Here is a 13,825-nt window from a genome sequence, read left to right on the forward strand (position 1 = left end):
ACTTTCGAGACAAAGCAATCAAGTTGGTTCTTTTTAGCCTTTCAATTCAGCGATTTGCTAAAATCTATGTGGAGATGTTGCTCCACAAAAACATGGTGTTTATTTTATCCTTTCAAGGCAATGATTTTCTGATCTATGAAAAGGAATTGGTCAACAAAATAAATTTGATGTTTTGTCAACAAAAGAAATCGATTAAAAGGGGAAGATCTTCCCTCTTTAGTTGTAAATGACTCTAGACATGTGTGATTCTTTTACTTTGCAAAAATTTGAAGTGAATCTTTTTATGCACCAAAGGATGGTGAAGTTCTTTTTAAATCCCTTTGTTTGCAAAACTGAAAATTCTACTTGTTCCTTTTAAAGCCCAAAATGAAATTTTTGTCTTCCTAGGAAAAAACAAGAAAAGATTATTTTTGTGGTTCTTTTTATAGCCCAAATAAGGTGAGTTCAATTTTATTTAACAAGAATTAAAAAGACTTTAAATTTTAACTAACTTGAACAAGCTAGTAAAATTTAAACAATTTATAATCCTAAAAATAATACTAAGCTCCTCCCTGCAATAAGATGTCAGAAATCTTGCAAAATACCTATCATAGTAGTTAGAAAAACAGAGGATTGTGTGGACTTCAACAAGTCTAACTTTAAATTTGGTTACAATTTGAATTTTTACCTTCTGTCTATGATGCGCTACAGAAAGGACTCTACGCGCTACAATATAACCTAGATGCGCTAAAACACTGTCTCAATGCGCTACACTATTTTTCGGATGCGCTACTCTGTGTGTCGAAAGCGCTGCTTTGTTTTTCTCCCGCGTTGAGACCTACAGGAAAGCTATTGATTTGATGCGCTAATGTATAAACTTCGCGCGCTAGATTATGGACTCCACGCACTGAACAGTGGATCGGATGCGCTATGTTGTTTACTAGATGCGCTAAACAGTGAACTGAACGCACTAATTCATCTTTCCCGCGTGCCTGCAAAAATAGTTAGTTTCAAAAACCGATTTGATATATGGAGTCGGGCCCCACGGTGGGCGCCAGAAATGTATGCGGGAAAAGTGGGTCGATAAAAATCAATATGTGAAAATATTGCTAAAGACTTGTCCACACACACACACAGGACTTCTTGGTGCAAGCTATGGAGTAATGAAATATTACTCAGCTTCTCAAGGTGGGTCCCATGGTTCTCTATCTCACAATGTCCCTCAAACCAATGTTTTTGCTCTCAAATCATTGAGCAAAATGGTTTAAGGATGGAAAATGAAAGAATGAGGGATGTTTTGATAAATTCTAGAATGAAATATATTCTAAGCTATGCATGATTCTAGAAATGCAATAAACTAGATGATAAGATGACAAGGTTAGTATGAATACTATCCTAACATGATATATGTAGTCTATGATTAAGCTAAATGATAAAGAAAGTATTCTAAACATGCACATTTAGACTAATTTCTATTCCAAAGAGAGTTTAAATGATGAGCATAAAAATGATATATGAGAGCTTGAATGTATTTGAGAATAAGTGTGATACTACAAATTTGGAGGATGATCAAAATGGAGGAATGAGAGCTCTATTTATAGCTAAAATAGGGCAATGGATGGTCAGGATTGAATGGTTTAATCAAGGGTTGGGTTTGAAAGTTGGGGATCCATGTTTGTAATTGGCACCAATGAAATGGTGACAAGTGTCAACATAGGGTTGGGTTGAGAGAAGGGGTTGGAGGCATTAAATGCTTGAGAATTATCTTAGAGATAAGGGTTAAGCTTAAGTTAGGCATACCCAATGGATTAAGAGTTAATCCAAGAATAAACCTTTGTGCAAATGATTAAGAGATAATCATGGTCAAAGCATTAAAGGCTTGATGAGACCCTTGGGTTGGGTGAAGGTTGAGTTAAAACAATTTTTTTAACCATGTAAGAGGGTTTGAGTTAACCATTAATGTTTATTGAAGACTTTGGGGAATCAAGTGGTTGAAGGTTTGAAGTCTTTAATGGTTATCAAAGACTTTGAGGAATTAAGTTGTTGAAGGCTTGAAGCCTTTAATGGTTATCAAAGACTTTGAGGAATTAAGAAGTGACTTCCCTTTGCTTAGGGATGTGACAAAGTTTAGAATGATGGGTTAGGCTAATTAGAAGCGATTAGAAGATTATAGAAGGGATTAGAAAAGGTTTAGGAAGGCAAGTCGGAGATGTAGGATTTTGCAAGTGGATGGAGGGATAATAGGATTTAATTGAAATAAAGTAATTTAATTCAATTTGGTTACAATTAAATAAATTAGATTTATTTAATTTAGGATAACTATTTAATTAAATTTGAATTTAATTAAAAGTGGATAGGGGGGTTTTAATTGAATAAAATGATTTATTCATTAAATGGGTATAGTGAATTTTATTTAAATAAATTAAGTAATTTACTTAATAAAATAGAAGAATGTGGATAATTTAATTAAATTGGATTTAATTAAATAGAGAAATGAACATAAAATATTCATTTAGGATTATGGTCATTTTTATACGTCTACAGTTATTACTCAATTGCAACTTGGTAAATACTAAACTTCACTCGGTAGACATTATGCCTTCATTAACCGATAGCGATAACCTTAGGGTTTACCGACTAGGTTCCTTAGGGTTTCCAGACTAGGTTCTTTTCTCGGTAACATAGTATAGTATTAACCTTTCAATCAATAACATATATATGATATCAAAACAATATAAACATCATGATCTCATCATTGTCTAACTCGGTAATAGTTGCCCATTGAATAACTTATTCCTCCCCTTATTCATCATATTCTTTCTGTGTCTTTTACCAACATCTTTATACTCATCAAATCATACTTCTCAAGATATGGCAACATCATACTGAATTAGAAAATCAATTTCTTGACATCAATGACAAAATAATAATATTAAGACAGTAAACATCCTTGGTCAGTTATATCCATAATCATCAACAACCTTCTCAATATTCTTATTGAAATGCCAACAATATCTTATTATCTATTATAATGCCAAATGCCAACAATCTCCCCCTTTGGCATTGATGGAAAAACCAATTGATTTGACATAATTGATTCGGATTGCTGTGAGATTCTGAGATGATGAAATGCTCTCCTTTTGTCATTAGAATTCTCCCCCATATATTAGTCTTCTCCTCTTTTCTTTAGTCTTCTCCCCCTTTGACAACAATGACAAAAAGTAATGAACTAAAACATAATTTCTTCCTGTATGAAGTGATTTCCTGTTGTTGTGTGTCAACTTAGTCTCGGTCAGAGCATTTATGTCTTCAATTCCTATTCCCTGTATTGTCTTCTATATTGTTTCCTGAATTGTTTCCTGCATTGTTTCCTGCACACCTTTAGAAAACATCCTAAAGTGTGTAAATCAACATCAACTCCTAAAAGATATTTTGTAGAGCCATCGAATTGAGGCTTTCACTAAACTTAGTCAGTGAATGGAAGATAGGGGTAGGACCCCTAACTTACTTCTGAGATACTCAAAAGTGTCCCTTGGCAGTGGCTTGGTGAAGATATCTTCTATTTGTTCCTTTGTGCTAACATACTCCAACACCACTTTCTTCTCTTGAGCTTCTTCTCTAAGATAATGATATTTGACAGAGATGTGCTTTGTCTTAAAGGGCATAACAGGATTCTTTGAAATGTTAATGGCACTAGTATTGTCACATAATATAGTTATTGGCTTGGTAAATTTCTCATTTATACCTTCCAACAGTTGTTTGATCCATGCTATGTTGGTACAATTCAGTGTTGCAGCAATGTATTCAACTTTTGTTGTTGACTATAAAACACATCTTTGTTTCTTGGTAAGCCAACTTAGTAGTCTTTCTCCTAAAAAAAAATCTCCTCCACTTGTGCTTTTCCTGTCATCAATGTTGCCTACCCAATCAGCATCAATATAAACTTTTACATCAAAATCATTTCTTTTCTGATATACTAAGCCATAATCTTCAATGCCTTTCAAGTATCTGAAAATTCTCTTGATTGATGTCATGTGTGTTTCTTTAGAATCTGCAGAGAATCTTGCAACTATACCTACTGCATGTGCTATGTCTGGCCTATTGTGAACAACATATTGTAGCTTTCCAATCATGGATCGGTAAAGTGTCTCATCAACAGATGCAGATTCATCATTCTTTGATAGTTTACAGTTGGTAGTCATAGGAGTACTTACTAGTTTTGAATCCTCCATTCCAAATTTCTTCAAGATTTCCTTTATGTACTTGGATTGAGTAATGAAAATCTCATCTTTCATTTGTAGTATCTGTAAACCTATAAAATACTTTATCTTACTAATTAATGACATCTCATATTCTTTGCTCATTTCATTTCCAAAGTTCTTACATAGAGAGTCATTTCCACAAAATATAATATCATCAACAAATATGGCTAAGATCAGTATTCCATTTTCATCATTCTTCATGTAAATATTGTTGTTTTCACTTGTTCTTATAAAACCAATCTTGATTAAATAAGAGTGCAATCTTTCATACCATGCTCTAGGTGCTTGTTTCAGACCATATAAAGCTTTGTTCAATTTACATACCTGATCTTTATTCTTGTCTTCAACAAATCCATTAGGTTGTTCAATAAAAACCTCTTCTTCTAATACTCCATTCAGAAATGCAGATTTGTCATCCATTTGATATAACTTGAAATTACTGTAAGTAGCATATGCCAACAATGTTCTTACTCCTTCAAGTCTTGCTATAGGTGCAAGAGTCTCACCATAATCAATTCCTTCTTCTTGGGCATAACCTTTGCAAACTAGTCTTGCTTTATTTTGAATGACCTCTCCTTTTTCATTCAGCTTGTTTCTGAAAATCCACTTTGTACCGATTATATTTTTTGTCCTTCGATCTTGGGATTAGTGTCCATGTGTCATTTTTCTTGATTTGATCAATCTCTTCTATCATAGCATTTATCCAATCTTCATTGTTAAATGCCTCTTTCCCTATTCTCAGTTCAAATTCACATATCACACGTGTTCTATCTCTGTTTGTTCCTTGTCATCACTGGATCATCCTTATCTCCTATAATCTGACTTGGTGCATGATGTCTTCTGACATACTTGGCTAATACAGGCTCGGTAGGCTCTGTATGATCTTCTTCATCACTCAGTAACTAGATATTCTCTTCATTTCCTTCAACAGTTCTCTCGGTAAGACTTGTCGGTTGAACATAGACAAAATCATCATAATCTTCTGGTTCCTTGGAATTTACTTCATCATTTCTTTCTGCAAATTCATCAATTTTCACATTTGCACTTTCTACTATTTTGTTAGATGATTTGATCAGACATTTAAATGCTTTACTTCTAGAAGAATAACCAAGAAATGTTCCTTCTTCACTTTTATGATCAAACTTGCCATTTCTATCATCCTTGTGTACATAACATCTACTTCCAAAGATTTTAAAATAACTTACATTAGGTTTCTTGTCATACCAGATTTCATAAGGTGTCTTCAAAGTACCTTTCTTCAGTTGTACTCGGTTCAGGGTGTAAACTATTGTGCTTATTGCTTCTCTCCAAAATGTTTGTGGCACTTTCTTTTCAATCATCAGGGTTCTGGCACAATCCACAATAGATCTGTTTCTTCTCTCAGCAATTCCATTTTGTTGTGGAGTTCTTGGTGCAGAGACTTGTCTTTTAATACCCTAATCATTGCAGAATAACTTGAACTCATCAGATGTGAACTCTCCTCCTTTATCTGATCTAAGACATTTCAGTTGTCTTCCTGTTTCATTTTCAACTCTTGCCTTGTACCATTTAAACATTTGAAAAGCTTATGATTTTTCTTTTAAAAACATTACTGACATCATCCTTGAGTAATCATCCACAGATAATATGAAATATTTATCACCATAATAACTTTGAACTTTCATAGGACCACAAAGATCAGTGTGCACAAGATCTAAAATTCCCTTAGGAGTGTAAGACTTACTTGTAAAGCTTGATCTTGTCATTTTACCCATCTGGCATCCTCAACACATAGCATTCTTGGGTTTTTCAAGACTCAGTAGACCTCTTACTCAGTGCTTCTTGCTTATTTTGATCAAATTATCAAAATTTACATGACAAAACCTTTTATGCCATAACTAGGTATCATCTATCTTTGCATACAAACACTTATTCCGAGTTGAGTCAAGATGAAATGTATTACCTTTTGTTTGTGTCCCCGTAGCAGCTAACTTTCCATTCTTGCCATGAACTTTGACAATTCCTTTCTGAAATTCTATTGGGTATCCTGTATTGTTTAGCTGTGCTACACTTAACAAATTATATTTCAAACCTTCAACCCAATAAACATCATTGCATTTTGTATTATCAAGAAGTGTTATGGATCGTTTACCTCTTATTGGACATGGTGCATCATTACCAAATCTAACATAGCCTCCATCATAGTCTTCTAACATAACAAACTTGTGTTTATCACCTGTCATGTGATGTGAGCATCCACTATCTATGATCCAAGAATCATTAGTATTTATGTGAGATATTAGGGCTTTTTCTTCATACCTTTCTTCATCTGATCCATCTTTGATAGCCACATAAACTACTTCCTTTGTATCAACTTCATCTGATTTATCATCATTGAATTCCTCATCAACTATTAAGCATGTCTTTCTATCTCTTCTTCTGAAGTCTTAGTGTCCTCTGTAATGATTAACTTTCTGTCTATCATCTCGGTAATCTCTCTTTTCAGTAGAATCTTTTTCTGGATAGTTAGAAGCCATATGTCCTATCTTATCACAATTGAAACATACAGTTTGTGTACTTACTCCATGTTCTTGTGAATTCTTTCACTTGCTCCACTATGATCTCCTTCAGAGTACTTATACTTTCTTTCATTGTAATCATTAGATTCATCAAGATGAAAAGAACTAAATGCAGATTCAACTTTATTTACCGATGACCCATTGTTATCAAAGTTATTTAACTCAAATGCATGTAGCTTACCAATAGTAGCATCAAAAGAAACTGGCATATTAGGTACAAAACTCAATTCATTGATTGCAGAGACTCGAATTGCATAAGCCGGTAGAAGGGTTCTTAACAACTTACTTGTTCTATCCTTTTCTTCAATAGTTCCACCTACTCCTTTGATTTGATTAACAATATCCTTTAGTCTTGTACTGTACTAGGTTATGTTTTCACCTTCATTCATCCTCATAGATTCAAGTTGCCCTCTTAGACTATCCACTTTTGCTCTTTGAACATGTTCATCTCCTCCATACATAGATATGAGCTTGTCCCACATTGCCTTTGCATCATTGCAGCCTTCTAGATCATTAAACTCTGAATTAGTCAATGCAGATGTTATTTCAATCATTGCTTGGATATGTTCTTGCTTTGCCTTTATTTCTTCCATTATTAATGGATAGGTTCTTGGTGTGATGAAATCATTCTCCAAATAATATACAGCATATTCTCCAACTCCTGATAGGTGCAGCTTCATCCTTTTCTACCATGTAGAGAAACTTGACTTCTTCAGCTTTGGTGCATCCCTCTTATACAACTTTGGATCTTTGCCTCAAGTAGCTTTAAAATTTTCCTCTGGAGTCCAAAGCTCTGATACCAATTGATAGTTCTAATACATAAAGATAAGTACATATGCCAAGCTAATAAGATAAGAGGGGGGGTGAATCATACAAACTTAATCTTCCATAAAAATATTAGATTCAACCTCGGTAACATATATTTCAGTAATATAACCAAAAATGCTAAACATGCAAACTCAAAAGCTTATAAACATCATAATACTCATAACACCAGATTTAACGTGGAAACCCAAATAGGGAAAAACCACTATGGGATTTCGGACCCACTAAGAAATATACTCTTCTAGAGTATGCTTGGTTAAAAGCAAATCTTATTAAAGATTACAAACACATTGCTAGATGTGACCCGACTAAGGGATTTCCCTCAGATTTGGTAGGATCTTCACCTTGTTAGAAGTGACCTTGTTAAAGGATTTCAAACACTCGATCAGAATGTCACCTTGCTAGAGGGTTTTACAAATAAGATTGTTAAGTCCACTCGGGTAAGAGATTTTCTATCACTTCAAAACATAATAGTAATAAAAATCTATCTGTAACTTCACATCTAAAATGCTAAAGTAGATTTTTATTTGCTCAATACAATTTAGACATAGAACTAATCTTGTCCATCTGCTGGGCTCTATACTTTGTTATTCAAAATAAGTCTTCAAGCTTCTATGCTCGGTAATCACTATGTAGCATCCCTGTGCATACACTTGCCCACATACATTTTTTATCAACAGTTCCCTATTTATAAACAATTTGCCAACCACTTAATCTCCTTGATCACATTTCTCATGATCAATCATATCCATCAGATCTTCAAACTTAGACCAATTTCAATGTATACTTTGATCTGAAAATGTTTTACCCCACCTTTGAACTTGCATACATTTCTTGGAACTTGTGCTAGGGTATTGCGGTTCAATCTGAGTTGTAGATCTTCCTGTTGATTTTCCTTTGCCATAGATTCTTTAACAAACTTCATTCACGGCATACCAATCATTTAATCATAGCTAGCTCAATAGCTTCCTTCATTAAATAATGCATGTAATCATTTAATGCATTTTGTTATTACTTAGTTGCAACTCGGTAAATACTAAACTTCACTCGGTAGACATTCTGTCTTCATTAATCAATAATGATAACCTTAGGGTTTACCGACTAGGTTCCTTAGGGTTTACCAACTAGGTTCTTTGCTCGGTAACATAGTATAGTATTAACCTTTCAATCAATAACATATGTATGATATCAAAACAATCTAAACATCATGATCTCATCATTGTCTAACTCAGTAATAGTTGCACATTGAATAACTTATTCCTCCCCTTATTCATCATATTCTTTCTATGTCTTTTACCGACATCTTAATACTCATCAAATCATACTTCTCAAGATATGGCAACATCATACTGAATTAGAAAATCAATTTCTTGACATCAATGACAAAATAATAATATTAAGACAGTAAACATCCTTGATCAGTTATATCCATAATCATCAACAACCTTCTCAACATCCTTATTGAATTGCCAACAATCTCTTATTGTCTGTTGTAATGCCAAATGCCAACAGTTATATGAACTATTTGAAATAGTTCAAGTTCCCAACGGGTGTCCCATTGTTCTCTATCTCACAGGATCCCTAAAGTCAAAGTCTTTTCTTTCATATTACTGAGCAAAGTGACTTAGGAATGACAACTCCAAGAATGAGTGATATTTGATTATTATGCATGAATGCATTCCTAGATATGTATGATATTGAAACTATGATGATTAATCTAGCATAAAGATGACAATAAGAATAGCTAATTATCCTAGCAATGATATACTAGTCTAACATGGATATTCTATGATATTAAAATAATTCTAAATGCTTATTAAGATGGTTTAACAAAGAGAGGCTAAAATTCTTAGTAATTAGACTATAAGTTTGATACCTAAAAACTTCTATATTGATTATGAGGAATGAGAGCTCTATTTATAGGAAAAATAGGGCAATGGATGGTCAAGATTGAATAATCTTCACAAGGGCTAGAATTGGAAGTTAATCAATCCATGTTCACAATTGTCACTAATGAAATGGTGACTGTGTCGACTTGAATTTCATCCTTAGAATGCTACCTGTTGTTTATGGTGAAAATGGAAACAACAATATTGAAAGACTAAATAGATTCAACCACAAAACCCTAGCCTAACAACAACAAGGATCTACCATAACATATGAAGATTACCTAAGACAATGCAAATCAAATGAAATCACATAGATTATACCATCACATGTCCAATAGGGTTTGAATCTCCATTCTTCCTATCTCCATTGATCTTGGTTGATATATTTGCTCTCAGATTTTATGTGCACAAGAGCTCAACAAAGAATGAAAATGTGGTTACAAGTAGGATCTCATATTAAAAGTGTAGTGTAGTCAAGTGCATAAATTGATTAGCCAGGGTTTGATAATGAAGGAAGCATCTCCTTCTATAGAAGACACCATAAGAAATGGAGGGATAAGATTGAGAGGTGTAAAAGAGGTCGGTTATGATTAGAGGGTAGGTAGAAGAAATAATAAAATAATGAGAGGGTAGGTAGTGTAGGAATTAAGAGATGAGTGACATGTGTCATTGGTAGAAAAGGTTAATGAATTAATTAAATAAATAAAGATTTATTTAATTAATAGAAGAAGTGGGATCAATTAAATAAATAAGATATTTATTTAATTTAGGAAAATGATAATTTAAATAAATAAAGGTATTTATTTAAATGAGAAATAAGGATAGAAGAGGATAAATGAATTAATTAAATAAATAAAGATTTATTTAATTCATAGAAGAATTAGGCTAAAGTAATTAAATAATTAAATTTAATTAGACATGACAATTTTAGGTGTCTACATTTTGCCCCTCTTTGAGACAATACAGCTTGTCGCGTTGTTTCAAAAAAGATAATATGAACTGATACAAAGTTGCCCCAAGATGAGAATGATATGCCCCCTCAAGAGAATTGATGAAAATGTCTGGAAAAATTGTAGACAATCTCTCGATAAGAAAGAATGGCTAGAAAGGATTGACCGGATAAAGTGACAGAGTCACGGGATAATGAAGACTGACTTGGGAGATGAGGGCTAGGGCTAGGGTAGTCTATAAGATAGACCATGAGGGGAATACATCCTCATTGTCATCCACACATCCAAGAGATCAGAGTGCAGAGCGAGACAGAGTAGCAGTAGTCAACAACGATGGCATTGGTTCATAGATTCGATTGCATTCGCCAATTTCAGAGGCCAGCAGAGGCAGGAGAGCCGATGAGTACCACAAAACCTCCTTGTACTTTGTTGTAATAAACATTGTCATAAATGCATGTTAGGTAGCACATTAAATGCATTCTAGAATAATTTCCAAAAAAATGTCAAAATATCGAGGTGTGTCTGTGTTGGTGCCAGATGCATCTATGCTAGCTAGGTGCGTCAGTGCAGAGCAAGCGCGTTTATGCAATCTATAAGCGTGTTTATGTCATGAAGGCGCGTTTATGTCTTCAAGGTCAAATTGGCAGTTTTTTGATGAACATACGTTGTCTATTGGATAAACTGCTGAGAGGATACACTCAAGCAGGTCCTCTAGGGAAGACTAGGATAGCAGATAGGGCTAGTATTGACAATTCTATGATAGAACATATGTTGCCAATTAGGAAACTACTCAAGAGGATTCACTCAAGCAGAGGCCCTAGGATAGGATAGATCAAGGCACTTTGTGATCAACAGTGAGTACCAAGACATAGTACTTTGTGATGAACAGGGAGTACTAAAATATGAGTAGCACTTTCTAATGAACAGTGAGTGCAAATATGAGTAGCACTTTGTGATGAACAGGGAGTCCAACCGTGAAAACCACTTTGGTGGCGCCCTGGGCAAGTACCATGGTGAAAATTGTGTCACCAACGCCATGTGTAGAGACATTGCTCCTCCCTCCTTCAGGATTTCATTTCATCCTTCACTTTGCACACACTCACATCATATACATTCATAATAAACTTACCCATTCCCATCATGGCTTGTTATTGATCTACCCAAGATTGGTTCGCCATTTATAATAAACCTCCCTTTTCACCCCTTTTCATCCATAATAAATCAGATCCTATCTGTGGCTAAGGAAAATCCTACATCTCATCATGAGTGTGGAACTGAGAACATCAAATGTTTTGAGGAGTATAGTTTCTTCCAATTTTCTTCAATCTATCCGCGCACAATCCGTAATAAAGTAGCAGCTGCATCGCCAATCCGCAATAAAGTTTCTTGGCTAAGGTAGGACTGCTAGAATGTGGACCACATATCCCTTCATGTACTTCACGTAACATAATCTAAGCTTCATCACTTTCTAAACATCTAAGAAGAGTGCCATCTAGACCTCGACGGTATAAGATATCAGCTAAAATGATGTATCGAGAAGATTGGCGAATGAAAGTGCGATGTTGGTTATTGGATAGGTCAGGAGGAAAGGTATTATCATGAAGGTATGTGAAAATGGAACCAGATAATTGGGACTCAGGACCGACAACACATATTATCTCAGTAAGAGTGATTTCATATGAAGGAACAAAAAGCTTATCCACCAAGAACTCATAGCAGGTCTCATTCGGAGGTAGATCGATCAGTGAAGCAATTGTAGCCATGGCATCTATGGCTCGATTCTACTCTCTTGGTATCTGCTCAAAGTTTATCTTCATGAAATGTTGTTTCAGGTCATCCACCATTCTTTTGTGAGGCATTAATTTCTCATCCTTTGTTTGGTAATCATCAGTTACTTGACGAATTACAAGTTGAGTGTCCCCAAAAACATGAAGTTCCCGGATCTTCCACTGAACTGCTATTCGTAATCCAGTTGTTAATGCCTTGTATTCTGCTATGTTATTAGTGCAGGGAAATGATAATCAATATGATTTTGGTATAGAATCCCCTTGAGGAGTTATGAAGAGGATTCTAGCTCTTGCCCAATGCTGTGTGTATGAGCCGTCAAAGTATAGTTGCCATGGCTTTGCATGTGACACTGTTAAAATGGATTCATCTGGAAATTCTGAAATTAGAGGAACATCATCTATCATGGGGGCATCTGCTAACTGATCTGTGATAGCTTGTCCTTTTATTGCTTTTCTGTCCACATACTCGATGTTGAATTCACTCAAGATCATTACCCATTTGGCTAGTCGCCCAGTAAGTGTTTCTTTATTGAGAAGGTATTTCAATGGATCGATCCTAGCAACCAACTTAGTCTTATGAGTTAGCATGTAATGTTGTAATTTCTACGAAGCAAAGACCACGATGAGACATGCACGCTCAATTGGTGTGTAGTTTAGCTCATATCCCACCAATGTGCGACCGATATACTATATTGCCTTTTATTTACCCTCAGCAACTTGTTGTGCTAAGAGTGCCCCCAATGTTGTTGAAGTAGCTTATATGTATAGTAATAAAGGCTGATCTGGAACTGGTGGCATCAAGACTAGAAGATTTAGAAGATAATCTTTGAGTATCTGGAAAGCGTGTTGATAGTTATCATCCCATTTGAATTTGATTTTTTTATGTAGCAAGTGTTGAAAGGGATTACATTTATCTACAAGTTGTGCTATGAATCTTTGTATGGATTGAAGTCTCCCTTGCAAAGATCAAAGTTGACTGATGTTTCGTGATGGTTGCATCTCTAGGATGGCCTTGACTTTTGTTGGATCGGCTTCAATTCCTCTTTTTGATACAATGAATCCCAGGAGCTTCCCAGAGGTTACTCCAAAGACACATTTCTTAGGATTTAATCTTACTTTATATTTTTCCAACCGATCAAAGATGACTGAAAGTATGTCCAAATGTGTATTTCTATCTATTGATTTTCCCAAGAGGTCATCAACATAATCTTCCATAGTAACGTGCATGAGATCATGAAAGATAGTAGTCACGGCTCTTTGATATGTAGCGCCTGCATTTTTTAGCCCAAAGGGCATGACATTCCAATAGAAAGTTCCCCAAGGACAAGTGAATGTTGTTTTGTGCTGGTCTTCGGATGCAATTTTTATTTGATTGTAACCAGAGAATCCATCCATCAAAGATAACATCGCATGACCTGCTGTGAGATCGACGATCAAGTCAATATTTGGTAATGGAAAATCATCCTTAGGAAAAACTTTGTTGATGTCTTTGAAATTTGTACATATTCTGATGCTACGATCTAGTTTATTGACAGGCACTAAGTTGGAGATCCATTCAGGATAATCAATTGGGCA

Source organism: Cryptomeria japonica, chromosome 5 (genome assembly GCF_030272615.1).
Source record: "Cryptomeria japonica chromosome 5, Sugi_1.0, whole genome shotgun sequence".
Lineage (NCBI taxonomy): Eukaryota > Viridiplantae > Streptophyta > Pinopsida > Cupressales > Cupressaceae > Cryptomeria > Cryptomeria japonica.